Source organism: Pipistrellus kuhlii, unplaced genomic scaffold, assembly GCF_014108245.1.
Source record: "Pipistrellus kuhlii isolate mPipKuh1 unplaced genomic scaffold, mPipKuh1.p scaffold_m20_p_13, whole genome shotgun sequence".
Taxonomy (NCBI): Eukaryota; Metazoa; Chordata; class Mammalia; order Chiroptera; family Vespertilionidae; genus Pipistrellus; species Pipistrellus kuhlii.
In genome coordinates, this window is record NW_023425438.1 from 50,938,077 (window position 1) to 50,964,232 (window position 26,156).

The 26,156-nt window shown below is 46.0% G+C and overlaps 1 long non-coding RNA gene and 1 pseudogene across 1 annotated transcript; both read right to left on the reverse strand.

Annotated features, from left to right (window-relative positions):
* Positions 1-4,598: 4,598 nt before the first annotated feature.
* LOC118717707 lies at positions 4,599-25,625 on the reverse strand. The gene is made up of 3 exons (XR_004987575.2): positions 25,337-25,625; positions 23,649-23,655; positions 4,599-4,634 (listed from the first exon to the last, which is right to left on the reverse strand). It is a non-coding gene; the product is annotated as an uncharacterized LOC118717707 (long non-coding RNA).
* LOC118717705 lies at positions 14,669-15,811 on the reverse strand (annotated as a pseudogene).
* Positions 25,626-26,156: the final 531 nt, after the last annotated feature.

Below are 26,156 nucleotides of genomic sequence, written 5' to 3' on the forward strand. Positions count from 1 at the left end.
CTTATAATAATATGGCCTGGGGTGGGTTTCTACAAAGTAGAAAGTAAAAGTTACACTGTAATGCCAGCTCGAAGGCTGACAAGGTCACCTCCCACTTGTGTATGAGTGGGAGGGGATGGGGCAGAGGGACCTGCTCTGAGAAAGATCCATGGCACCGGAAATGCCAAGAATCAGCAGATCATTTGCTTTTGAGGCCAGAGGAATGACTCCTTTTTGACCCAAGGTAATGGGGCTCAAAAAGGTTAATAGGCTGCCCAAGGGCACAGAGTTGGTGGGGGTAGAGCTCAGCCTTGAACCTGAGTGATGCTGTGCCTGCCTCCAAAGCTACAAGCACAGAAGGCCATGCTAAAGATGGACAATGCCAATCAAATGCCATGCTCCATGCAGACCATTGGCAGATGCCCAAACCCAGCCTTACTGGTCATCTCAAGCACGGCACGGGGCTTGTTCTCTGAGGTATCCCTGCCCGCCCACAGGGCTCTGATCCTGACAGGGAACAGAAGGTTAGAGGTCATCCTCCCTGTTTATGGTTGGGGAAGCTGGATGAAGGCCAAGCTCACAGAGCTACTGTGGGCCAGCATTTACCCCAAGGGATTTTATTTGTTTCATTCACCACAGCCCTGAATCTCCATCCAAGACATTAAGCAATGAGGGCGCCTGCTGGACAGGTGCATTAACGGCAGGCACAGCTTCCTTGGCTGTAGCTCTAAGTGCCCAGCACCACCATGGGCACCTGGTCCACATGACCCCATTTAGTCCCACAGAGCCTTTCTCCTAGGTGTCACCCAGAGCAGGGAAGGGACGTGCCAGACCACAGGGAGGGCAATAGGACCTCTTGACTTCAGAAGGCTGCCGTTCCCACCGCCTCCGTCTCTACTGCACAAAATGCACGCCCTTCAAACCAGAAGTGCTGATTGCTCCTCAGAGAGCAGTCCCTTCATGGACCAATGGGGCACCTAGACCCTGCTGCCTCGGGTGACAGTGAGCCACGGCGTGTGGTCTTTTTCTTTTGTTCCCAACCTCCTCTAGGTTTGTGCTTCCTAGTTGCCAGAGAGGCTAGGCACCCCCCACCACCTGAGGCGAGTCATCTTCAAACTCTGTATGCTGGCCTAGTCTGGGTGTTTCGGGGATAAGGGCAGAGGGGGAGGGGCTGCAGGTCCAGGTTCCCTGAGATGAGTGAGTTCCATCTAAAAGGAACATCACATGCAGAGTCAGTAGACACCGGGGCTGGGCCTATACTGGCACTTTCCACATCTCTGCAAATGCTGAGCAGTGAGGCCTGGGCCAGTCACTCTACGTTGATGTTGGGGGAGGAAGAGGCCCCCATTTATGAGCACCTATTGGGAGCACTGAAGATGCAGCCCTGGTAGAGGCCCCTGTCCTCAGTCCCCATCGGTACCAGCTCAGTGAGAGCCAGGCAACAGGGAGAGCATGGGAGCAGGGTGCATGCAATCCCTGCATCTTTGAAGCTCATCATTCGTTGATGGAGACAGGTATCAGCCATACATTCAAATAATAAATGTGCGATGAGGTTTAATGCTAGAAGGAGAGAGGGCGAAGTCCGGAGAATATTCACCAGTGCAGCCTGGCTTGGCCTGGGTCAAGGGAGCTTATGGAAGGAAGTGCCGCTTGAGTGAGTGAGCAGTGGCTAACTGGGGGAGGATCAGCCTGTGCCAGGTCCCCCCATCCCCTCACCCCCCACTGTCTGTAGGCACTGCTCCACACCCGGGATCCTGCAAGTACAAGAAAGGACATCCTAATAAGAGTCAGAGGCACTCGGGACAGGTTGGAGGCATGCAGGTTAGAAGGAAGTGGACACTCGCAGGGAGTTCTGGGAGACAGAGGGTTGCTGGAGGAGGTAGAAAGGGTGTGACAGGGGGAGAGAGCAGCCCAGATGAGACCTGGAGGCCAGAAAGCTTTTGATCTCCGAGGGGAGTAGGATGGCTCCTGGGACAGAGCTGGAAAGGCCAAAGGCAGGCTGGCTCAGGAGAAAAGAGCCGAAACTCACAGGGTGTAAAGCATGCCTCAAGCTTAGTCATCCCCTGTTCAGCCGAGAGTAATCTGGCTCCTTCTGTCTTCCGCAGAGAGGGCCGGAACCTGCATCTCTACCCCAGCACTTAGGCCCTGCCCAGAGAGTCACTCCGAGAATTTGGCCCAAGTTGCCCAAAATGCCAGGAAATATTAGACACACAGAGCAGGGCTGGGCCCAGGGATCCCTGGGATGTGGTCCTGGCAGGTCTGGGGCTGGGCTGGCTTGCTCCCTGAGAAGCACCTTCCTTCGAGGTTTCGCTTACCCCTGAGAGCCTTTGCCACACACCACGCTTCTTAGACTCAGAAGCAATTGCCCAGTAAACATCCGATGTTAGCAGGTACAGCCTGGAATGGATGTGGCCCAGGCCTTTACTCTCAGACTCATACTTCCACCTGGGCTTCCTCCGAGGCCTCCCCACAGGAACTCACCCTCGTGAATGACCAGGAACCCACCTTCTAGAAAAGTCACTTGCTTCCCGCCATTGAGAAAGTAAAGGGAAACTTTAACCTCCCACCTACCGTGCCCCTGGGCCCTCTCTCACTATCTAGTCTGTAGCATTCCTGTTTTGTGTTGAAAAAATATGCTTAACCTTAGAAAACATAGAAGGGAAAATTGTGCTATGCTCCCTGATTCTTCCACATCAAGACAACCATGTCATCTCTGCAGATGATCTGCTAGAACTCATGACGAGACAGACAGTGCCTCTTTGAGCTCCTGTTTCTGCAGAGTGACTTGTCCATTCATTCAGCTTCAAATTTTCCAAGATGACTCCCACCTGGAATGCTTGCAGGCATGCTGGCCTCACCTTTACCACCAGGCTCCCACACGTGTCTTCCTGTCCAGCCTGATCACCTGCACTCTGACAGCAAGAGCCAGGCCAAGCTGTCTGAGTGCAGGTGACCAGGCTGGACAAAAAGGCACGTGTGGGAGCCTGGTGGAGGTGAGGCCAGTGTGCCTGCAAGCATTCCAGGTGGGGGCCATCAAGGTCTTGCCAAGGCCAGAGTGAGTTCTCTTCTGGGGGAAGGAAGGAGAGTCCTGCAGGTGCCTACCGTGTTTCCCCGAAAATAAGACATCCTCCGAAAATAAGACCTAGAGCATGGAAAGATAAGACATCCCCTGAAAATAAGACCTAGCGCAACTTCAGGAGAAAAAATTAATATAAGACACTGTCTCATTTTTGGGGAAACAGGGTATGTCTCTTCGATCCTTGCAATGCTTAGGCAGTGCCAAGTTCTTGAAAAAGAGCCAGAAGACACAGGGACCGGAGACCAGCCCAGGGGTCTCTGAGTTGGCCCATGGACCCTGGAGATGCAGATTAGCATGAAATATAAAAACCACACTAAACCCCAACCAAGCAGATGAGAAGCTTGGTGCAGAAGAAGAATGGAATGTTCTCATGAAGTAGGACCTCGCTCATTCATCTGTTGGTGCCCAGTGCTTAGCACGGGGCCTGGGACATGGGAAGGGCAAGGAGTGAAAGACAGGAAGAGAAGATGGGGAGAGGGAGAGAAGGAATGAGAGAGGCTTCTGGAAAGCCAGGGACCTGCAGACTCCACAGGGGCTGTGTTCCATTGGTTTCCTTAAACTGCCTGCCATCCGTGACACAGAGTGCGCCCTTTGGGTGAACTGATTTCTATACCAACAAACAGACCTGTTTTTCCAACTGCTGGGCCTAAAGGAAGTGGAGGGAAAGCTCTTGGCTGCCCTGGGTCTTGGTCTATGACTCAGAGCAACTAAGCCCTTGGCAGGAAGGGAGGAAACCCGCCTCGGCCTCACCTGGGTGACAAAGGAGAAGGCTCAGAGAGGTGCACACAGAGGTGTGCAGGAAACCACCGGCCAAGGAGTGTGGACAGCAACCGCAGCCTGTGGGGAGGAGGGCTGGACCCTCATCTGACCAGCCTGGCTGGTTTGGGGAGCAGCCCTGACTGTGCAGAGCTGGCCACTGTACCGTGGCAGATGACTCAGACCCCATAATCTCGGCCTTGCCTTTCAGAAACATCACCTCTCAGATCCATCATCTCCTCTAAACTCCTTCACCATCAGAGAGACCAGACTTCTAGCACGACCAGGTTCTCTGAGACACGACCTCCTCCCCCTCTGTCCCCCATCTCTGACCACTGTTCAGAGGGAGCAGCCATGTGGGAAAGGACAACCTCTTCTCCAGAAGGCCTTGTGACCACAGCCGCTTGGCCCACAACAAGTCACCCAGACACACAAGGCCTGTGTCCTCACAGTGGGACCCCATGCCAGGAGGGGAAGGGACAGCAGACATTCATGTGCTAACACAAGAGGGTTGGCCTGGAGAGCATCTTTGCAGGTGAAAACAGGAAGTTGCAGATTAACACACAAAGCATAATTCACATTTTTCTTTTTGTAATTATCATTATTATTTTAAATATATTGTATTTATTTTTCACAGAGAGGAAGGGAAAGGGGTAGAGTTAGAAACATCAATGAGAGAGAAACATCGATCAGCTGCCTCCTGCACACCCCCTGCTGGGGATGTGCCTGCAACCAAGATACATGCTCTTGACCAGAATCGAACCTGGGACCTTTCAGTCTGTAGGCCGATGCTCTATACACTGAGCCAAACCAGTTAGGGCTCACATTTTTCTTTAAAGAAACTATAAGTTTGTAAGTGCGTAGATGAAATACTTGGAAGGAGAGAGGAGGCACACTTTTCACAGTGGTTCCATCTGGGGACGGGATTATGGTGAGGCAAAGGTGGGACAGAAAAGGGTAGGGAGGAAATGCCACTTGTTCTTTGAATAGTGGACGTAGAATATAGAACGTGTCATTGGAAAACCCATTAAAGGAAGGCACAGTGTGGCTCTAGGCTGCTGTCCCCTTTGTTCTGCCATGCTGGAAACACCTGTGGGCTGTACAACCAGACAGCAGGGGTTAGGGACCCCAGATCTCAGACCTCTCCCTTCTGGAAATGTCATTTTTTTTCCTACCCCAAATAGCCCCAATCTCCAAGAGGCAAGCTAGAGGTGTGGACAGAGACAGTTACACCTCTGGGCCAGGAACAAGGTGGCATGCCTCCTGGGCCCGCCCTGGCTGATGACATGCTTGCCCGGGCTGCCTCAGTCCCTAGTTGTCACAGCCCTCTGCTTTGGGTGTCCTTTCCACCAGAAGGAACTACGCATTCAGGCGGCTGGCCCTCCTGAACATTAGCCTCTGGCTTCTCCACTGTATATTGGCTTCCACAGAGGCAGCCACACACTGCGTCAGGGCTGCACATCTGATTTTATTACAATTGTTCCCCTCTTTCTAGTCTCATGTTGAATATACAACAGACATTTAATGAGAGACATTGGAGAGCCCTCAAATTACTGACAGAGAATTTGAGACTTAGTTAAAAATCTTCCTTCTGAAGATGGCTGCGCCCAGGTGAACACCTAGCCGCAGCCGCACACAACAATTTCAATAAAATACAACTAAAATATAAAACGGACATTGCCCAGAACTACAGGAAGGTTGACTGACTGGAAATTCTACAGCGAGAAGCAAGGAGAAAACCAGAAGGAGGTGCGGAAGAGCTGGAAAAGCCAAGGTACGGAGACGCGGAGACGCGGCGCGCGGAGAGGACGGAGCCGGAGAGGAGGGAGGCCGAGTGCCTGGCGGGCGTTCCTGAGCGGAAAGGAGAGAAAAGCTCCGACTGTGCTGGGCCCCCGACTGCTCTGATCCCCGGTTCTGGGCCAGACCCCGGGGACTCAGGCTCAGCCATAGGGAGCCGGGCTGTAAGGCGGAACCCCGGGGAGAGGCGAAAGGAGGTCCCGGAGGCGCGCACATTGCGCGCAGAGAAGGGACGGTCGGCTGTGCCGCAGGATCGCCCTGACGGGAAGGAGACTGGGGCTCCAGACTGCTCTGAACGCCACCTCCAACTCCACTTCCAACTGAACTGAACCCCAATACCGGGCTCATTGTGGGAGAGCATAGACTGTTTGGCAGCAGGCGAAAATCGAGGGCACCTTTCTCTCAGAGGCGCTGGCAGCAGCGAGCACTGAAGGACCCGCATAGGGCGGGGCTGACAGAAGCCAAAGCTGCAGGCTCCACCCTGAAACCCCGTCCCATCTGTAACTGAGAAATGCGACAACAAAATAGATCACAAACGAAAGAAATGGAGGACAAAAAGCGTCTGGATATAGAGTTCAAATCTACGCTTATAAGTTTTTTCAAGAATTTCTTAGAAAAGATGGATAAGGGCTACGAGGATATGAAAAGAGATCAACTAGAATTAATAAGGAGTCAACAAGAAATGATAAGGGATCAACAAGAAATAAAGAATACATTGTCTGAAATAAAAAATATTTTACTGAGTCCTAAAAACAGAAGGGAAGATCGCAAGAATCAAGTCAAAGATTTGGAACATAAAGAGCCAGAAGACACTCCTCCACAGAAGCTAGAAGGCAAGAGAATCCAGAAAATTGAAGATAATGTAAGAAACCTCTGGGACAACTTCAAGCGAACCAACATCAGAATTATGGGGGTCCCAGAAGATGAGAGAGAGCAAGATATGGAAAACATACTGAAAGAAATAGTGACAGAAAACTTCCCCTACCTGGTGAAAGAATTAGACTTACAAGTCCAGGAAGCGCACAGAACTCCAAACAAAAGGAATCCAAAGAGGACCACACCGAGACACATCATTATTAAAATTCCAAGAGCAAAAGACAAAGAGAGAATATTAAAAGAAGCAAGAGCAAAGAAGGTAGTAACCTACAAAGGAGCACCTATACGATTGTCAGCTGACTTCTCAACAGAAACCATGCAGGCCAGAAGGGAATGGCAAGAAATATTCAAGGTGATGAATAGCAAGAACCTACAGCCAAAAATAATCTACCCAGCAAAGCTATCACTCAGAATCGAAGGCCAGATAAAGAGCTTCACTAATAAAAAAAAGCTAAAGGAGTTCATCACCACCAAACCAGAATTATATGAATTGCTGAAGGGGGTTCTTTCAGAAGAGAAAGTAAACAAAGATAAAAATTATGAACAACAAATACATAACTATCAACAAGTGAATCTAAAAACCAAGGAAATTAAAAAAATCTGATGAACAATATTAACTGTTGAATATAATAGAATCAGAGGTATGGAAGGGGAGTGAACTGACGATTCTTGGGGTAAAGGGGAGAGGGGGGCGTGGGAAGAGACTGAACATAAACTGTGCACCTATGGATGAGGACAATGGGGAGAGGGGAAAGGGCAGAGGGTGGGATGGGAACCTGGTGGAGGAGAGCAATGGTGGGTGGGGGGAAAGGAACATTTGTAATAATATGAACAATAAAAACTTATTAAAAAAAAATAAAAATAAAAATAAAAATAAAAATCTTCCTTCTGACTCTGGCAAGGTGGCTCATTTGGCATCGTCACATACACCAAAAGGTTATGGGTTTGATCCCCAGTCAGGGCACATACCTAGGTTGCAGTTCGTTCCCTAGTCTGAGTGTGCATAGGAGCAACTGATCAATGTTTCTATCTTACATCAATGTTTCTCTCTCTCTCCGTTCCTCTCTTTCTTTCTTTCTTTCTTTTTTTAATATATTTTATTGATATTTTACAGAGAGGAAGGGAGAGAGCTAGAAAGCTAGAAACATCGATGAGAGAGAAACATCGACCAGCTGCCTCTTGCACACCCCCTACTGGGGATGTGTCCGCAACCCAGGTACATGCCCTTGACCGGAATCGAACCTGGGACCTTTCAGTCTGCAGACCGATGCTCTACCACTGAACCAAACCGGTTTTGGCCGTTCCCCTCTTTCTAAAGTCAGTAAAACATATTCTCAGGTGAGGATGAAAAAAAAATCTCACTTGACAAGTATGGCTCAAATAATTTGTTGAGCATTGTCCCATGCACCAGGAAGTCATGGCTTGATTTCCAGACAGAGCACATGCCCAGAAGGGGGCAGGCAGGAGGCACTGGTTGATGTTTTAATCAATGTTTCTATCCCTCCCTCTCTCTTCCTCTCTCTGAAATGAATAAAAAACAAAAACAAATCTCACTTCTGCTATCAATTCACTGTGCAACTTAAGACAAACTACTTGATTTCTGTGCCTTGGTGCCCTGCCTATAAATAGCCATCATGATCCTGCTCTCACAGGGCTATTGTGGATTAAATGAGATACAGCAGGTCAAGTGTCAGCTGTGAAGTAAACTGCAAGATTAATAGATGCTCTCAAAACCCGCCCAGGTCCATCACTGTCACACACACGTGTGTGTGTGTGTGTGTGTGTGTGTGTGTGTGTGATCCCCCATATGCCTTCACGCCCAGAAGGAAAGTTTTCTCCCCCACCTGGACACTAAGTCCGCTAGATAAGAGAACATTCTGGCTCTCACTCACACACCTGCATCTCTGCCTCATTGCCTGGTTAACACCTCCCGGGCCTGAGGCTGTTTCTGTCCCTTCCTGTTTCAACCAGTGGAAGTTTCTATTCCGGTCACTGCAGGAGCCACCGACCGTGAATTTCTATGACTCAGAAGATGAGAGGCGGGCAGAGCCAATCCCACAATCAGCAGCTGAGAACTAAAGCAAAGGATGACACTGTCATCATTGCCTTTGACCTTTTAAAAGGGGTCCTCCCAGCCTTCTAATGCCAGGGCAGAAAATTTAAAAAGGTCCCAGAATTTTCTTTTAAAAAATATATATATTTTATTGATTTTTTACAGAGAGGAAGGGAGAGGGATAGAGAGCTAGAAACAATGATGAGAGAGAGACATAGATCAGCTACCTCCTGCACACCCCCTACCGGGGATGTGCCCGCAACCAAGGTACATGCCGTTGGCCGGAATCGAACCTGGGATCTTTCAGTCCGCAGGCCAACGCTCTATCCACTGAGCCAAACAGGTTTCCGTAGGTCCCAGAATTTTCATTAGCAGTAAAATCTCTCAGCCCCAGTAGAAACCCAACCATTGTGGCCTGGCTTCCTCCTTGATTCACCCCCATTGCTCTCATTGTGCCATCAGCTGGCACCACAAAATGATATAGACCAGGTGACACACAGGGGCAGCAGCTGAATGTGTCCTATCCTCCTCGCCAGGCCTTACTCACTGAGCCACCTGTTCTAGAGCTTTCACCCTGCAGTGACCTCTTGGGCCTGTGGGGTAGGTAGGAGCCTGCCCAGCTGGGAGACAAGGGACAAAGCAGAATTGCCACTGGCAGCGGTCAGTCCTGATTCACTGGGTCCCTGAGCACCTGCCTTCAGCCCAGAAGGCTCCACTGGCCTCTGTGATAACCTCTCACCTCCTGCTCCAGCACAGCCAGCTCAAAGGGCCGGGTCTTTGTCTCCACCCTGCAACTGCGCCAGCTTGTCTCTGAGTCCTGGGACGAGAGGAGGGTGGGCACTTACACCTCCTTGGTTAAGTTAATTCTTAAGTATTTTATTCGTTTTGATGCTTTGTACATGGACTTGTTTTTCAAATTTCCTTTTTGTATCACTCATTGTTGGTGTATATAAATGCAATAGGCCTTGGTCTCCTGCTACTTTGATAGATTTATTTATTCTAACAGGCTTTTTTTTTCTTTTGTAGAATCTTTAGGGTTTTCTGCATATAAGATCATATCATCTGCAAACAGAAATAACTTTATTTTTTTCTTTCCAATTTGTATGACTTTCATTCCCATTTCTTGCCTAATTGCTCTAGCTAGAACTTCTAGTGCTATGGGAACTGAAGTGTTGAGAGTGGGCATCCTTGTCTTTTTCTTGATCTTAAAGGAAAAGCTTTCAGTGTTTCACCATTGAGTGTGATGCTCACTGTGGGTTTTTCATAACTGGCTTTTATTCTGTTGAGGTAATTTGCTTCCCTAGTTTGTTGAGTACCTTTATTTATTTTTGCCATGGAATGGTGTCAAATTTTGTCAAATGCTTTTTCTACATCAATTGAGATGATCATGGCTCCTCCCTCCCCCCAGCCCTTCATTACATTGACTGATTTTTCACACATTGAACCACCCTTTGATTACAGGAATAAATCCCATTGTCATGGTGTATAATCCTCTTAATATACTGCTGAATTCTGTTTGCTAGTGTTTTGTTGATAATTCGTTGTTCGTAGTTTATAGTTTTCTTGTAATGTCTTTGGCATTGTTATCAGAGTAATGCAGCCCTCATCAAATGAAATTGACTTGGAAGTGTTCACTCCTCTTCAATTTTTTGGAAAATTTGAGAAGGATTGGGATTAGTTCTTCTTTATAAATGTTTGATAGAAGTCACCAGTGAAGTCATCATCTCCAGGGCTTTTCTTCATTAGGATATTTTTTATTAAATCTCCTTACTAGTTATAGGTCTATTCTGATAGTCTATTTCTTTGTGATTAAGTCTTTGTAGGTTTTGATTTTCTAGGAGTGTGTCCATTTCATCTAGGTTATCCAATTTATTGGCATACAATTGTTTATAATATTCTCAGAATCCTTTTTATTTCTGTAGAGTTAATAGTACTGTCCCTATTCATTTCTGATTTTAGTAATTTAACTTTTCTCTCTTTTTTCCTTAGTCCATCTAACTAAAGGCTTGTCAAATTTTTTTATCCTTTTGAAGAACCAACTTTTGGTTTCATCGATATTTTTCTACTCTCTCTATTTTATTTATATTTGCTTTAACCTTTCTTATTTATTTCCTTCTCTAACTTGGAGTTATTTGTTCTTCTTTTTCTAGTCCTTTAAGTTGTAAAGTAATATTTATTTTATTACTTGATATCCTTTTTGTCTTGTAATGTCTTTGTAGCTATAAACTTTCCCTTCAGCACAGCTTTGACTGCACCTCAAATTTTTTGGTGTGTTGTGTTTTAGTTTTCACTCATTCTCAAGTATTTTCTAATTTCCTTTATCATTTCTTCTTTGATCTTTTGATTGTTTAAAAGCGTACATTTAAATTCCACAACTTTGTGAACTTTTCAGTTTTCCTTTTGTTACTGATTTCAAACTTTATTCCGTTGTGGTGAGAGAAGAGGCTTTGCATAATATTAAGCTCTTTAAATTTATTGAGACTTAATTTGTAGCCTAACAGGAAGATGTCCCTTGTGCACTGGAGAAGAATGTGTGTGTGGTTAGTGGGTAGAGTATATATCTATTAGGCCTAGTTGGTTTATTGTGTCATTTAAGTCCTCTCTTTCTTTATTTATCTTCTGTCTGGTTGCTCTACCCATTACTTCGAGTGGGGTATTGGAGTCTTCCCCTGGAAGGTGCAAGCCTTCAGTAGACTCCAGAGCTCCAAAAGCGTTACATCAGACAGATTCCACCAGAGTACGTAACTGTCCAGGAGGGACACAGATGCCCGGCGCTTCCTGCTCTACCATCTTTCCAGAATCCTCCAACCAACAGCTGCACCTTCTGGGATATGAGCCTCATGCGCAGCTCCCTGTGGAGAGGGGTAAGTTAATTCTCCCTCCCCCACAGGTAGGGAACCAAACAATACAGTAAAAAGAAGAGTTTATTTTAAAAATTGAAAAGGGAGTATTTTTCTCACCACACCTACAGCCTGAACTCACCTGGCTTGGGGACTCGCTCTCTGAGTGCGGAGTACATTTGCAGGGCTGATGAAGAGATGGGCTCAGGTATCCAGCTCCCCAGGGGACTGTCAGGCTATTTGTAACCCGCCAAGAACTGACTTGGCCAATCCTCCGCTGACTCTTTCCTGGCTGTTGTTGTTCTCAAGGGGCAAAGGCTCTCTGATGAACTCTAGACCCCTGGAGGAGCCACGCCCAGGGAGGAGCCACGCCCAGGGAGGTTCTAAGCTCGGCTACATTTGGTCTTCATAAATGAGGCGTGGTACCAGAGCTCAGCATTTCCCTAAGAAATCTGTCTGGGAGGACTGTTTATGACTAAGGCACTGCTGCTGGGCATGCACACGCATGGTGCTATGGTTACAATTTTGAGAAAGGTCCCCATATCACAATGTTGTCCTGAGTTTCTTCTCATGGCTTTTAAAAGCGATTCCATTCATATGGATTAATACAGCCGAGCTAAGTTACTGCTTTCTTTTGTTGATTGCTTTGTTTCCATGTCGCTGCATCATTCCCACTTTGTTATGACCTTTGTAGTCTAAATTCTTCCTGCTGGAAAGCAAGAACCAGTCTGGTGGCTGTTGTAGTGTAAATCTTGGTATTTATTTCTTTTATTTCCTTTCTGAAATGCAAGTGCCTGACTTAAGCTTTGATTGCCGAGGCATCCATTTCAAAGATAGCTATCCAGACAAACCATCGCTGGCCACACCTCGATGGGAGCCTAGGCATTAGTGCTCCTTGTGTTCAAGATCTTGGTGGATATAAATAACCGGCCATTTGGGCCACTTGTTTATTTTCTCTTCCCACATTTTTAAATCCCTGCTGTTTGTTGTTGTTGTTTTTCTCATAAGGAAGCATTTATTTGAGGCTTAACGTGAAATCATACAAATAATTTAAAATGGAATTGCCATGGCCTAGAGCAAAGAATATCCTTGCATGATATTGTTCTACAAGCTCATTATAATTTTCCCCAGATTTGGGTTATCCCCATTACCTATAATAGTACCTCGCACCCTTGGGTATCAATAAATTTTTTTTTTTTTTTTTTTTTTTTTTTTTTTTGGTGCTTGGAGACAAGGTAACAGATCTCTAGATATTTTAGAATTACAATAGCATAATGTACAATTATCTCAAACAAACTTACAAACCAATCCTTTGAATGTCTGGCAGCAATTTAAAAATGACATGAAAGGATTTAATCCCTTCCACTCTGTAGAGGGCCCCCTGGGAAGGCACCTGAGTATTCTATACTGACCCCTCTTGCCCTTTTGGCCAAGAGTGATCCTCTTCTTGTGGTCCAGTTGCCCGCAGCTGTTGCCTGAGCTTTCAGTTCATGCCGAGGCTGAAGCATCCTGGTGGCTGGTACCATGGATCTCTCTCCCGCCCAGTGGGGTGAGTTGGGCCCTCTCTGGAGAAGAAACATGGTTCCCCAAAATAAGAGATCAGTGCCCGAGCCTTGCCAGCGTTCTGGTTCATAGGACAATGCTCAACCAACTGAGCTACACTGGCCTGTGTCATAGTTGTGTCTTATTTACTAGAAGTTCTTTTATAAAATAATCATCTTAAAGCAACAGAAGACCACTATTTGATGTTGTCCTGCAAGATCAGTACTTTAGCAATCTCCTGGTTTTCTCCATTATCTTCCTGGCTGCCACTTGTTTGGTGATTGCAACTTAATGAGACAACTTGCTGTAAGTGCTCTTTTAAAAAAAATAAATCTTTATTGTTCATATTATTACAGATGCTCCTCTTTTTCCCCTCCATAGCTCCCCTCCATCCGGTTCCCTCCCCATCCTATACCCTTACCACTCCCCACCACTGTCCTTGTCCATAGGTGTAAGATTTTTGTCCAATCTCTTCCTGCAACCCCCACAGCACCTTCTCCCCGAGAAGTGTCAGACCACTCCCTGTCTATGCCCCTGATTCTATTATATTCACCAGTTTATTCTGTTCAGCAGATTTTAAAAAAAGATTTATCTTTATATTTTTAATTGATTTTTTACAGAGAGAAAGAGAGAGGGACAGAGAACTAGAAACATAGATGAGAGAGAATCATCAATCAGCTGCCTCCTGCACACCCCTACCGGGAATGTACCCGCAAGCAAGGTACATGCCCCCGACCGGAATCGAACCCGGGACCTTTCAGTCCACAGCCCAACGCTCTATCCACTGAGCCAAACCAGTTTTGACTGTTCAGCAGATTTTTTATTCACTTGATTTTTTTATTCACTTGTTGATAGATATGTATTTGTTGTCACTTTGTTGTCCATAATTTTTATCTTTACCTTTTTCTTCTTCTTCCTCTTCTTAAAAAATACCCTTCAGCATTTCATGTAATCCTGGTTTGGTGGCGATGAACTCCTTTAGCTTTTTCTTGTCTGTGAAGCTCTTTATCTGACCTTTAATTCTAAATGACAGCTTTGCTTGTAGAGTAATCTTGGTTGTAGGTTCTTGCTGTTCATCGCTTTGAATATTTCTTGCCACTCCCTTCTGGCCTGCATAGTTTCTGTTGAGAAATAAGTTGACAGTTGTATGGGTACTCCCTTGTAGGTAACTAACTGTTTTTCTCTTTCTGCTTCTAAGATTCTCTCTTTGTCTTTTGCTCTTGGCATTTTAATTATGATGTGTCTTGATGTGGTCCTCTTTGGATTCCTTTTCTTTGGGGTTCTCTGCATTTCCTGTACTTGTAAGTCTATTTCTTTCACCAGGTAGGAGAAGTTTTCTGTCATTATATCTTCAAATAGGTTTTCAATATTTTGCTCTCTCTCTTCTTCTGGCACTCTCATAATTCGGATGTTGGTATGTTTAAAGTTGTCCCAGAGTCTCTTTACACTATCTTCATATGTTTGGATTCTTTTTTCTTTTTTCTTTTCTGGTTGGGTGTTTTTTGCTTCCTCATATTTCACATCTTTGACTTGATTCTTCGAATCCTCCATTCTACTGTTGAATTGCTGTATATTATTCTTTATTTCAGTCAGTGTATGCTTAATTTCTGACTAGTCCTTTTCCATTTATTTTGGCATTCTTACTAAGATCCTTGAAAGTCTCACTAAGTTCCTCCAAGGTTTCTAGAAGATTCTTTTTTTTTTCTTTTTTTATATTTCATATATTTTTTTATTTCTTCAAATTAATTATCAGGAGTGACTGAAATAAAAAATATAATTGAGTCCCATCATCACCATGGAAATGGCTTTAAGAGAAAACTGGTCAGATGAATACTATTGCTTCCCATTTTCAACCAGTAAAATAGTTGCCACTGATAAACAGACAACCAAAAGTCTGTCAAGAATGCTCACGAGATGTTACATGATATAACATGCCTGTTCACGGGGTCTGGGGGAGGGAAGACTAGGAAATAATTTATGTGTACTTCTTGATTTCATCATACAAGACAAGAACAAAAGCACCACCCATGCCTCTGAGAACATTGGACCATGCGCCCTTGAAAAAAGCTTTGCCTCCTTCATCACGAGCAATCTTCCTCCAGCAGTCAAGTGTGCCTGTGTACATGATATCAGTTCCTATGCGTCCTGATTGCATCATCATGTGGCGACGAACAGTGTCAAATGGATAGGAAGTCAAGCCAGCCACAGCTGTGACGGACTGGGCAATCATCCAGCTGATGAAGATGTGAGTATTTTTGGAATCTGGAAGCATTCCCTTTGCAGTATCATAGACACCAAAATAGGCAGCTCGGTAGATGATAATACCCTGTACGGACACACATTAAAGCCTTGGTATAGGCCTCTAAGCCCATCAGATTTGTAGATCTTAACCAGGCAGTCACCGAGATCTTTGAATTCCCTTTCAGCTCCGGCTTTGCCCACATCAGCTGCTAGACGGGTACGGGCAAAATCAAGAGGATACACAAAACACAAGGGGGTAGCCCCAGCGGCACCACCTGATGCCAGATTCCCTGCAAAGTATCGCCAAAACTGGATTCTCTTGTCCACACCACCCAGGAAGATTTGCTTGTATTTATCTTTGAAGGCAAAGTTGAGAGCCTGGGTGGGGAAGTATCTGATGACATTGGCCAGGTTACCTCGCCAGAAGGACAGGGCTCCTTGCTCCTTGGGGAAACGGACCACACAGTCTATAATGCCCTTGTATTGCTTATCTGCAGTGATTTGCTTGCTGGCATGCTGCACCTGCAGCAGCAGCTTGACCTGCTTGATGGGTGCTACCGTGGTCTTGGAGATGGCTGTGGCCACTCCACCTGCCAGGAAGTCCTTGGCAAAGGACACGGCGGCATCTGTCATGTTGAAAAGAAGAAGCGGGCGAGTACAGGCCTGAGACTGTAATCGGCTTGAACTCCGGGGCTCTCTCTAGAAGATTCTTGAGAAACCTTATAACTACTCTATATCCAGTAGTTTGCTTTCCTCCATTTCTTTCATTTGTGACCTGTTTCTTTGTCTCTGCATTTTGGCTGCTTCCCTCTGTTAATAGAATGGCCTTGTGTGTTAGGTGTCCTATAGGGCCCAGCAGCTCAGCCTCCTCAATCACCTGATGTGGAAACTCTTGGTGCACCCCTTTGTGTACTGGGTGCACAGTCTTGTTGTAGTTAAGCCTTGATTGCTGTTGGTATCACTGGGAGAAATTGACCTCAAGGTCAATTGGCTGTGAGGACAGGTGAGTCTAAAGTGGAAGAAATGATGTACTGGAAACACACTTATGTGGCAGAACTTGCTTCAGTGAGGATTTGGTGCTCACTGAGTCTGCCCCTTGAGTGTGACACTTATGAATGTGAAGAGTTGTAATCTGGTATGGTCTCACACTGACCACTGGGCACACTGGCTCTTGGATCTCCAAGGAGGTGCAAAGTCAACTACTGCCTGAGGCCACCCAGCAGGAGCTATAGCGATATAGATTCCTTCTCTTTGTTTGGGGTTTGGAAGTGCCCAGGTGAGGTCCAGCTGTGAAGCAAGGCAGGCTGCTGCTGCTGAGCCTTGGGCCTTCTTTTGAAAGCTTTCGGGCTCTCTGACCCAGCTGTAGTTTGTTAGGTTTTAGGTTGCAAAAGGACAGGCCATTCATATGCAAAAGCCATTGCTCACAACTTGGGTGGGGTTGTAAATTGGGTGGGATGGGATCTCAGGGAATCACCAGGGCAGAGCAAACAGCAATGGCTGCCAGTCAACTCTACGCCAGTGAGGTCCCCATGTCTCTGCATCCTGTTCCCCCATGCAGGAACAATGATCGCTGCCAGCACTTCTGAGGGAAAGCCACCTTTGTGTTCCGGACTGATGCCAGATAGTCCAGTTTCTCTCCGTATAAGTCTGGGTCCCCAGAGTCTCACACAGAACTGGAGTTCAGAGTAATCAGAAGCTTGTATCTCCCTCCTGATTGAAAAACAAAAACAGTGCACCCAGTTGCCAACCTGTTTCATGCACGCCTCTGTTCCTCCGCACCTCCTACCAGTCTCAATGTGCTTTTTTCTTTCCTTCTAGTTATAGAACTTCCATTCACCAGCTTTCCCTTGGTTCTGATGATATTTGTTTACTATTTTAGTTGTAGTTTTGATGTGGTTGTGAGAGGCAACAAGTGTTTATCTATGTCACCATCTTGGTTCTCCTCGCTGTAAGTGCACTTATTTACCAATAAAGAGTGAGCCCAAGAAATCCTAAGTTCCCAACTCCACCCCAATAAAAGCAGAACCCCAGGTGCCTGTCTCTCTCTACATGTGACACACACACACCCCCTATATATCCCCAGGTGTGCTGTGTAATTTCCAGGTCTTGTAAGTAATAAACCTGTATCTTTCTAAAGTTTCCTAATGGTTATTGCAATCATAAAAAGAACCACAAGAGTTGGCCCAGCCACAGCACTGCTTATTAATAAGTTGAGACCAATATGAAATACCGGCCACCAAAAAAACTTGAACCTTTTGCTCAGAAGGGAAGGCAGTTCTTAGCTCCCAGTTCTGGGTTCTGTCTGCTAAGGCATCCAGCAGAGGAAAACAACCACATGCATGTTTTCCTAGCTATGGCCTGACCAACAGAGCCCTAGCACAGAGAACAGAGAACAGCTTGGAACAGCAGGCATAAAGCCTGGGGCAGGCGGGACCAATGCCAGTAAGGATGATAGGAGTTGAGTGTATGGGATCCTAGAAAGCAGAGCTGAGAGTGAAACCAGAAGGCTCCTCTCCCACTCCAACCATGAGCCTGAGGGCACCTTTCTGGAAGCCTGATTTCCTTTTCATTAGCTTCACACCAAAGCCTGCAGAGTCTCCAAAACATGTCATCCACCTGTCCATTTTCTCCCTCTCCCCCACTTCCTTGGCCCAAGCCTGAAGCTGCCTTGGCCACAGCCTTTGTGCAGCCTCTGTAATGGCTCACTGGGGCCTGTGCCTGTGCCCTCTGATGGCCTCTCCTCCACAGCACGGCTTACCTGGCCCACCAGCTTCATTTTGGTTTCACAGCTCAGGGAGTCACTGTACTCCTCTCCTCTCCTCTCCTCTCCTCTCCTCTCCTCTCCTCTCCTCTCCTCTCCTCTCCTCTCCTCTCCTCTCCTCTCTTCTCTTCTCCTCTCCTTTCCTCTCCTTTCCTCTCCTCTTCTCTCCTCTCTTGTGCCCCCATGCAGGAACAATCCACTCCATCCTCAGAGGCAGGGCTTTGGTGCTCTCTGCTCCCTCCAACGGGAACATTTCTTCCTGAAGGGCCCAGTCACATGATCTCTTAGTGGGATCTCCCTGACAAGCTCTCCCAGAAACCCCTTCCTCCCTACATCACTTCTTATGTACCCTGGGCAATTTCTAACAGCACTTTCTTACACTGGAAATTATCCCATGTTTGCTCGCTTATTAGTGCTGGCCCTCTGGAAAACCTGTCTCACCCTCCTCCCTGGGAATAGCCCCGGCACCAAGGAGGTTCTCAATCAATAGTTGGGTGTGACATCCTTTAGAGCACATGTGTCAAACACAAGGCCCGCGGGCCAAATCCGTCCCGCCAGGCCTTGCAATGTGGCCCGCACCGCGCTGTCATCACTGCACTCCGCTGCGTTTCCATCACAATGACAGTTTATGACTGTTCAGTAAACCATTCGGCCCGCGATTTAGGCTGGATTTTAGATTTTGGCCCCTTCTCTGATTGAGTTCGACACCCCTACTTTAGAGACTGCAAACCAGCCTACTCCCTGAGCATGGCTGCTCCTGACATTTCTGCATATGAAAACTAGTCTGCAGCTAGCCCTCCAGACTGAGCTCCTTCGGAGGAGCAAATGCCCATTAGGCCCTATGGCGATGTTGGGTCTGAGAGGGTCAGGAGACATTGCACCCTGGATTGTCTGAAACCTACTACATGATCTGTGCTGCTCACAAGGCTGCACCACTTCCTTTTTTTTCTTAATCCTCTCCCTGGGCTATGCTTTTTATTGATTTTAGAGAGAGAGAAACATCAATGAGAAACATTGATCGGTTGTCTCTCTTACCACTCTGACCTGGAACCGAACTTGCACCTTTTGGGGTACAGGATGGTGCTTCAATCACCAGAACCACCCAGCCAGGGCCTGCCTCACTTTCTGAGGTCTCTGACCAACCGCTTCTTGTTCTCTGTCAATGCATAAGTCCTCTCCTTGGAAAGTCGGTCAGAATCCCCTCACCACATTTTACCCTGGTTGGCAGGTACCTGGTTCTGGGGCAATCAGAGTTGGTGCACAGTGATCCAGAGTAGGGAGATCCAATCAGGGACATGGTTGGAGTGTCTTAATGGAAGGAACTGCAGCATTAAGGTTGCAATAATTCACCTGAGGTGCCATATATTTTTTGAGGTTTAAGAACAGGTAAATTGGGCTGTCAAATGAAGAAGCACTGGGGATAATCACCCATTCATTATTAAATCTTACCTAGTAAGTTTTAATCCTTGAAAGTTCTATTTTAACTTACATAAAACCATATCTCACTATTATAACTGGGTCTCATCTTGTCAACCAATTTACAAACATCAGAGACAATTTAATTTTATCTTGTTACTCATTGTGTCAGAGTGTCTATGGAATATTTTAGAGCAATGGGTACTGTACCTGTGATAAATTTAGCCAGGGCTATAGTTAAAGTGAGGCATACCTGTTTTTTCTCTCTATCTTATACTTAACTAGATGTCTGCCCCCTCTCCAATCTGGGATCCCTCTCACAATCCAGGACTGCTGGCTCCCAATTGCTCGCTTGCCTGCCTTCCTGATTGCCCCTAACTGCTTCTGCCTGTCAGCCTGATCACCCCCTAACCACTCCCCTGCCAGCCTGATTGCCCTATCTGCTCTTTCCTACTGGTCTGGTCCTCCCCAATTGTCCTCCCCTGCAGGCCTGATAGCTCCCAACTTTCCTCCTCTGCTGGCCTGGTCACCCCTAACTGCCCTCCCCTGCAGGCTTGATTGCACCCAACTGCCCTCCCTTACAGGCCTGGCCCCTTTCAACTGTCCTTCCCTGCTGGCCTGGTCACCCACAACTGCCCTCCCTTGCTGGCCTGGTCCCTCCCAACTGCCCTCCCCTGCTGGCCATCTTGTGGCAGCCATCTTGTGTCCACATGGGGGCAGCCATCTTGTTGTTGGAGTGACAGTCAATTTGCACATTACTCTTATTAGGTAGAATAGAGGCTTGGTGCACAGGTGGAGGCTGGCTGGTTTGCCCTGAAGGGTGTCCCAGATCAGGGTGGGGGTTCCTTTTGGTGTGGGGTGGCCTGGTCAAGGGGCCTGTGGTGGTTTGAAGGCTGGCCATACCCCTGAGAGACCCAAGCATAGGCCAGGGCCTGCTGGAAGCAGGTCTGGGATTTATTTATCTTCTTTAATTGAAATTTTATAGCCTTGAGTGGAGGCCAGGGCCGGCCAGGGCTGGTGGGAAACTTGGCTTCCTCCATCACTGGGGCCAACCCAAGCCTCCTGCTCACTCCAGTTCCATGGCAGCCACCATCTTAGTTGGGTTAATTTGCATACTCGCTCTGATTGACTGGTGGGTATAGTGGAGTGATAGTCAATTTGCATGTTTCTCTTTTATTAGTGTAGATTACATTCTTAAGTAATTATAGGGGATATCATGTTTGATTTTAGTGGGGTTTACAGGTAATAATCAACTTGCAAGCCCTTCCCACTATAATTTGAGACCTAATATTAAGTCTAAGAAACTGTCAGTTGGTACATTTAAACAAATATTAAAGTTAATTTAGAACCTAGGTTATAGAGGCAAAATTGCCAATCAGCACCCTTTTTTGTTGTTGTTGTTACATTGTTTATAAAATAAATTTTAGATTTCCAACTGCGTTGGATTCTGGACCTTTTTTTAAATTTAATTATACACACATGTATGTATAAATGTATGATTTATATATGTGTGTTTATATATGTACAGAGTGGGCAAAAGTAGGTTGACAGTTGTTGGTTTGAAAAATTATGCAATAATTAATAAATAATAATACAATATTAAACTGTGTTTTGAGTACTCACCACTATAAATCCACTTTTGCCCTACTCTGTATATTTTAAAAATTATTTTTTACCTCCCCATGTATCCAGATTGTTTCTTTTTGTGTGTGTGTGTAAAGGGCTGCTTCTAGAATCCCAATGCCATGATCTTTTGTCTCTAATAACTCACACTGGAGGTTCCAGGAGGTTCCAAGGAAGTGGGGAGTGCAGCTCCAGTTCCATGGCAGCCACCATCTTAGTTGGGTTAATTTGCATACTCTCCTCTGCTGGCCTGGTCACCCCTAACTGCCCTCCCCTGCAGGCTTGATTGCACCCAACTGCCCTCCCTTGCAGGCCTGGCCCCTTTCAGGCCATCCCTCTCCTTCCAAGGCTGCCCCCTCCCAGAAGTCAGGGTTCACACTTTGGAGAAGGGTGGCATCCTCTCCATGGACAGGCAGTTAGCCCCCATCTGAGTGTTATGTCCTTTGCATATTCATGTGGGGAGTGGGGCCCAAGCACATTGACTTGGGATTTTGCGTTACTTAAGCAATTGAGTAACTCTTTGTACAAGTGTTTCGTGTGTGTATTGGGGGGGGTGGGGTGGTAACTCACCACAACCCTGAAGCTGCCTGGGGTAGAGTGCAGTCCCCAGAGTTTGCCCAATTAGCACCATTCATCTGGAATAGTCCCATGCTGGGGGGCTTTGGAGCTGAAGGTAGTGGCCACCATGAGCAGACACAGAGCAGGCACAAGACTAACAATTAACTTGCAATCCCTTCCCACTGTTTTCTGGAGCCAAAGGGAGAGCGGTCTCCCCACCCAACGATCAGGCCACCCTGCCCAGCTCACAGCGCCAATTGTTCTCGAAGATGTAAAGGTTCCTTTGATGGTGGACACAACACAAAGACGCTCAGATAGATGAAAGGCAGACTGTCACTCGCAGCTCCAAACCAGAGCAGGCTGCCCGGCAGGCCACACGAGGGCTTGCCCACGGACAGGGTAGCAGGCAGCTGGAGCTTCAGTGGCAGCTGTGCGACCAGTGGGCTGGGGTTAGCTAGGTTTCTCAGCCTTCCATGGCCAGGCGACTGAATAATTGCTAGGGATTGAGAAGCTGAGGGACTGTCTCTGGCTGTCAAGTGCCCGGTTTCTGATGATTAGGGCTACAACAGGGTCAGAGCCACATGAAGGAAGTGGTTGGGTGTGGGCTTAATCAGCTGCTCAAGAGAGTCACTGACCAGCCTCTAGCCAGGGCCTCAAACCTGGGTCAAGACAGCATTTAAAACAACAACTGTCTTACAGCTGTGTGGGTGGCTGGCCCTCTCCCAGAGCTGAGGGGGTAGCCCAGCGCCCCTGGGTCCTGTGAACTCGCAGTGTAGATGGGAAGCAGTGCTAGGTTAGTCATGGTAAAGCTATTCACAGAATTAGTTCAGGCCTGGGCACAAACCACAACCCCAGCCGATCATGAAATCCATGCGGTCAGCCTTCATTCGTACATTAACTCCACTGGGACACATTCAGCATCTACTGTTCCATAGGCGCCATGTGGGTGCTGGCAAGTTCCCACGGGACAGAAAGTCTCTTCCTCATGCAGCTTTCACCCCGTGGGAGAGGTCTCCAATGTGGGGAGGGTGCTTTAACCGCCTCCCATTCATCCTGTACTGAACCCCGATACTCAGGTCTATGCAAAAGCTGTGTTTGGCTTGGGGGCCTTACCGTGGGATCAGAGGGGCAGGCCTTCAAGTCCCTCCTGGTTTTACCAGAGATCAAGGCAGCACACGGCTTAAGCCTCAGGTTTAGGCCTGAGAGCACAGAGGTTGCTCCAGGATGTGGCTTTTTTATGTCCTTGAGACTTAATGTGTTTTAAATCCTCTCAGATATTCTAATACTGTTGATAAATTTAGGATGTCTTAATTTAAAATCACCAACCTTGACTGATGACACATTTTAAATTAATGAAAAGGTTAACTTATACCCTACCAGGCCACATTCTTTTAAACTTGACAAGACATTTAGAATGTGAACTATATAAATTTACAAGAAAAGTTATTATTTTAGATTTGATTCTCAAGAAATCAAATCTTTCATTCTAACCCTTCCCTGGGCTGTAGTTGCAGAGACAGGCGGGAGCAGGGGGCAGAGCAGGAGGAGGGCTGACAAGCTGGCCCGCCTGTGGGAGGGGCCAGGCAGCCAGGGCTGACCCCTGCCTGGAGGGGGTGTGGCTTCTTCTCAAGGTGCCACCCTGGTTTTGGCTGCAATAGAAACAAGGCCTTAAGCCGAGGGAGGGGGGGGCGCGCGGGGGGGCGGGGGGTTCATCACACCTGCACTGCAGGGATTTGGGGGTCTGTCATGTGGAATCTACAACATGAACCTATCGTGACACCCAAGATGTCCCGATCCACTTCACAGACAAGGGAGTGTGTGCTGCCTGTGATAACACAGAAACATCAGGGCACAGGAGATGCTGGACCCTACAGCATAGGAGAATGAGCGGCCTGCCCAGATGTCCAGCTCTCCACCTGACCACCTGAGGACGAGGAGAGTGTCAGGGGCAAGCCTTCCAGTTGAGGATTATCCCTGTTCCTGAAACTTACACAATGTACCATAAATACTTTTGTTAATAACAGATGACATGACAACTAACATAAATGTCAAACTGGTGGTAGTATAATTATAAACAATTACCTATCACCAGGCCATCAGGAAATATGGCTCTGGCAGGTACTGCACCCTTTGTCTTTTCAGTCATTAGACCTGAGTTGCAGTATAAGAAGCACTGTAACAGGTCTGACAGCAGAGAACCACCTGTATCAGGGCTGGATCCCCTGTCTGCTCCGACCCTACCCCCCTGCATGCAAAAGGTCCCGTAATAAATCCTGTCATTCCTTCGGAGGTGCCTGCTTCGCTCTGTGGTCTGAAGTACTTTCTCCTTACGGTGGCCTTTATGCCCCCACCCCCGATCAGACACAATATACTTCTATCACCACACGGGTGCCTCCTTGCCCCTTTTACAATCACAATAACTCCCCTCCTGCCCATGCCTTCTTAGATCCCAGTTCACTGTTTTCTATTTCTATAATTTTGTGATTTCAAGAATATTACTTCAATTGAATCATACAGTATACAACATTTGAGTGTTGTTGTTTTTTTTTAATCAACATAATTCCCTGGAGATTTCTCCAGGTTGTTATATGTATAGTTTGCTCCTTTTAACTGTTGAAAAGTATTCCATGGTATGGATGTACCACAGCTGGCGAATGATATCCAGTGTGGGACTATGCAAATAAGGCTGCGGTGAACATTCGTGTTCAGGTTGTTCTGTGGATGTCAGTTTTCAATTCTCAGGAGTGTGGTTTCTGGATCCTGTGTTGTTTCATGTTTAGTTGTATGGAGTCCTATACTATTTTGCATACATTCCCATCAACAATACACAAGTGATCCAGTTTTCCCACATCCTTGCCGGCTTTGACAACAGTGTTGTCATTGCTTTAAATGTTAGCCATTCTGATAAGTGTAAGGGTTTAATTTTCATTTCCCTAGGAGTGAATGACGTTAAACAACTTTGCATGTGCTTATTGCTCACTTGTGCATCCATGTTTTAAATATATATTTTATTGATTTTTTACAGAGAGGAAGGGAGAGAGAGAGTTAGAAACATTGCTGAGAGAGAAACATTGATCAGCTGCCTCCTGCACACCCCCTACTGGGGATGTGCCAGCAACCAAGGTACATGCCCTTGACCAGAATCGAACCTGGGACCTTTCAGTCCATAGGCTGATGTTCTACCCATTGAGCCAAACTGGTTAGGATGTATATATATTCTTCATTCAGATTCTTTGACCACTTTTTTAATGAAGTTTTGCCTTTTTATTATTGAGTTGTAAGAGTTGTTTATATATTCTAGAGACAAGTTCCTTACTAGATACATGATTTGCAAATATCTTCTTTCATTTTGTGAGTTGCCATTTCACTCTTTTATTAGCATCATTTGTAGCTTAAACAGTTTAGATTTTGATCAAACCTATCTTATTTTTTAATTTTGCTTGCACTTTTGGTGTCACATCTGAGAAACCATTTCATCCAATGTCATTTATTCCTATGTTTTCTCTTAAGACTTGAGTACTTTTTGCTTTTAAATTTGAGTCTTTGATCCAGTTTGAGTTTGTTTTTGTATTGGTATGGATCAGGGTTCCAAAGTCATTCTTTTGCATATGGACATCCAGTTGAAAACTTCCTTTCACTATTGAATTGTTTTAACATGCATGTCAAAAATCAATGGACTGTAATTGGAGGGTTTATTTCTGGATTTTCAGTTCTATTCCTTTAATCTATCTGTCCAAACTTTTGCCAGTACTACACTGTATTAATTACTGTACTTTGTATTAAGTTTTCAAATTTGGAAATGTGAGCCTTCCAACTTTGTTTTTTTCTTTTTTCAAACTAGTTTTGGCTATTCTGGGTCCTTTGCATTTCCACATGCATTTTGGGGTCAACTTTTCAATTTCTGCAAAAACTGCCAGTGAAAGTTTGGAAGGTTTTGCACTGAATGTGTTTGTTAATTTGGAGGAAAGTTGTCATCTTAACAACATTGTCTTCTGCTCCTTAAACACAGAATGTCTTTCTATTTATTTAGGTCTTCTAAATTTTCTTTCAACAATGCTTTGCAGTTTTCAGTGTATAAGTCTTACACTTTTTAATTAAACATATTTCTAAGTATTTTATTCTTTTAAAATTTTTATTGATTTTAGAAAGAGGAAGAGAGAGAGAGATAAACATTGATTTGTTGTTCCACTTATTTATGCATTCATTGGTTGCTTCTTGTATGGCCCTGACCAGGGATTGAACATGCAACCTTAGCCTTTTGGCATGGAATGAAGCTCTAACCAACTGAGCTACCAGGCCAGGGTCAGAATTTCATTCTTTTTGATGTCATTGTACATGGAATTGTTTTCTTAATTTTATTTTAGGATTATTCATTGCTAGTGTTAAGCCAGCATTCACTCTTAATGGACCTTTGATTTCAGTTGTAATCATAGTTAAGGAAATACCTTCCAACCATTTAATTTGCCTTTATAAATTTAATTAAAGTGCTTTCCTTTTTAAGTACTTCAATATTCTGACAAGAAGGTCATTTTGAGCCTTTTCATTTCAAATATTGAATTTGAAATATGGTGACCCTTACATTCTCTTAAATTGGAGATGGGGACTGTCCAGCCCAAGGGCAGTATAAGGCCTGTG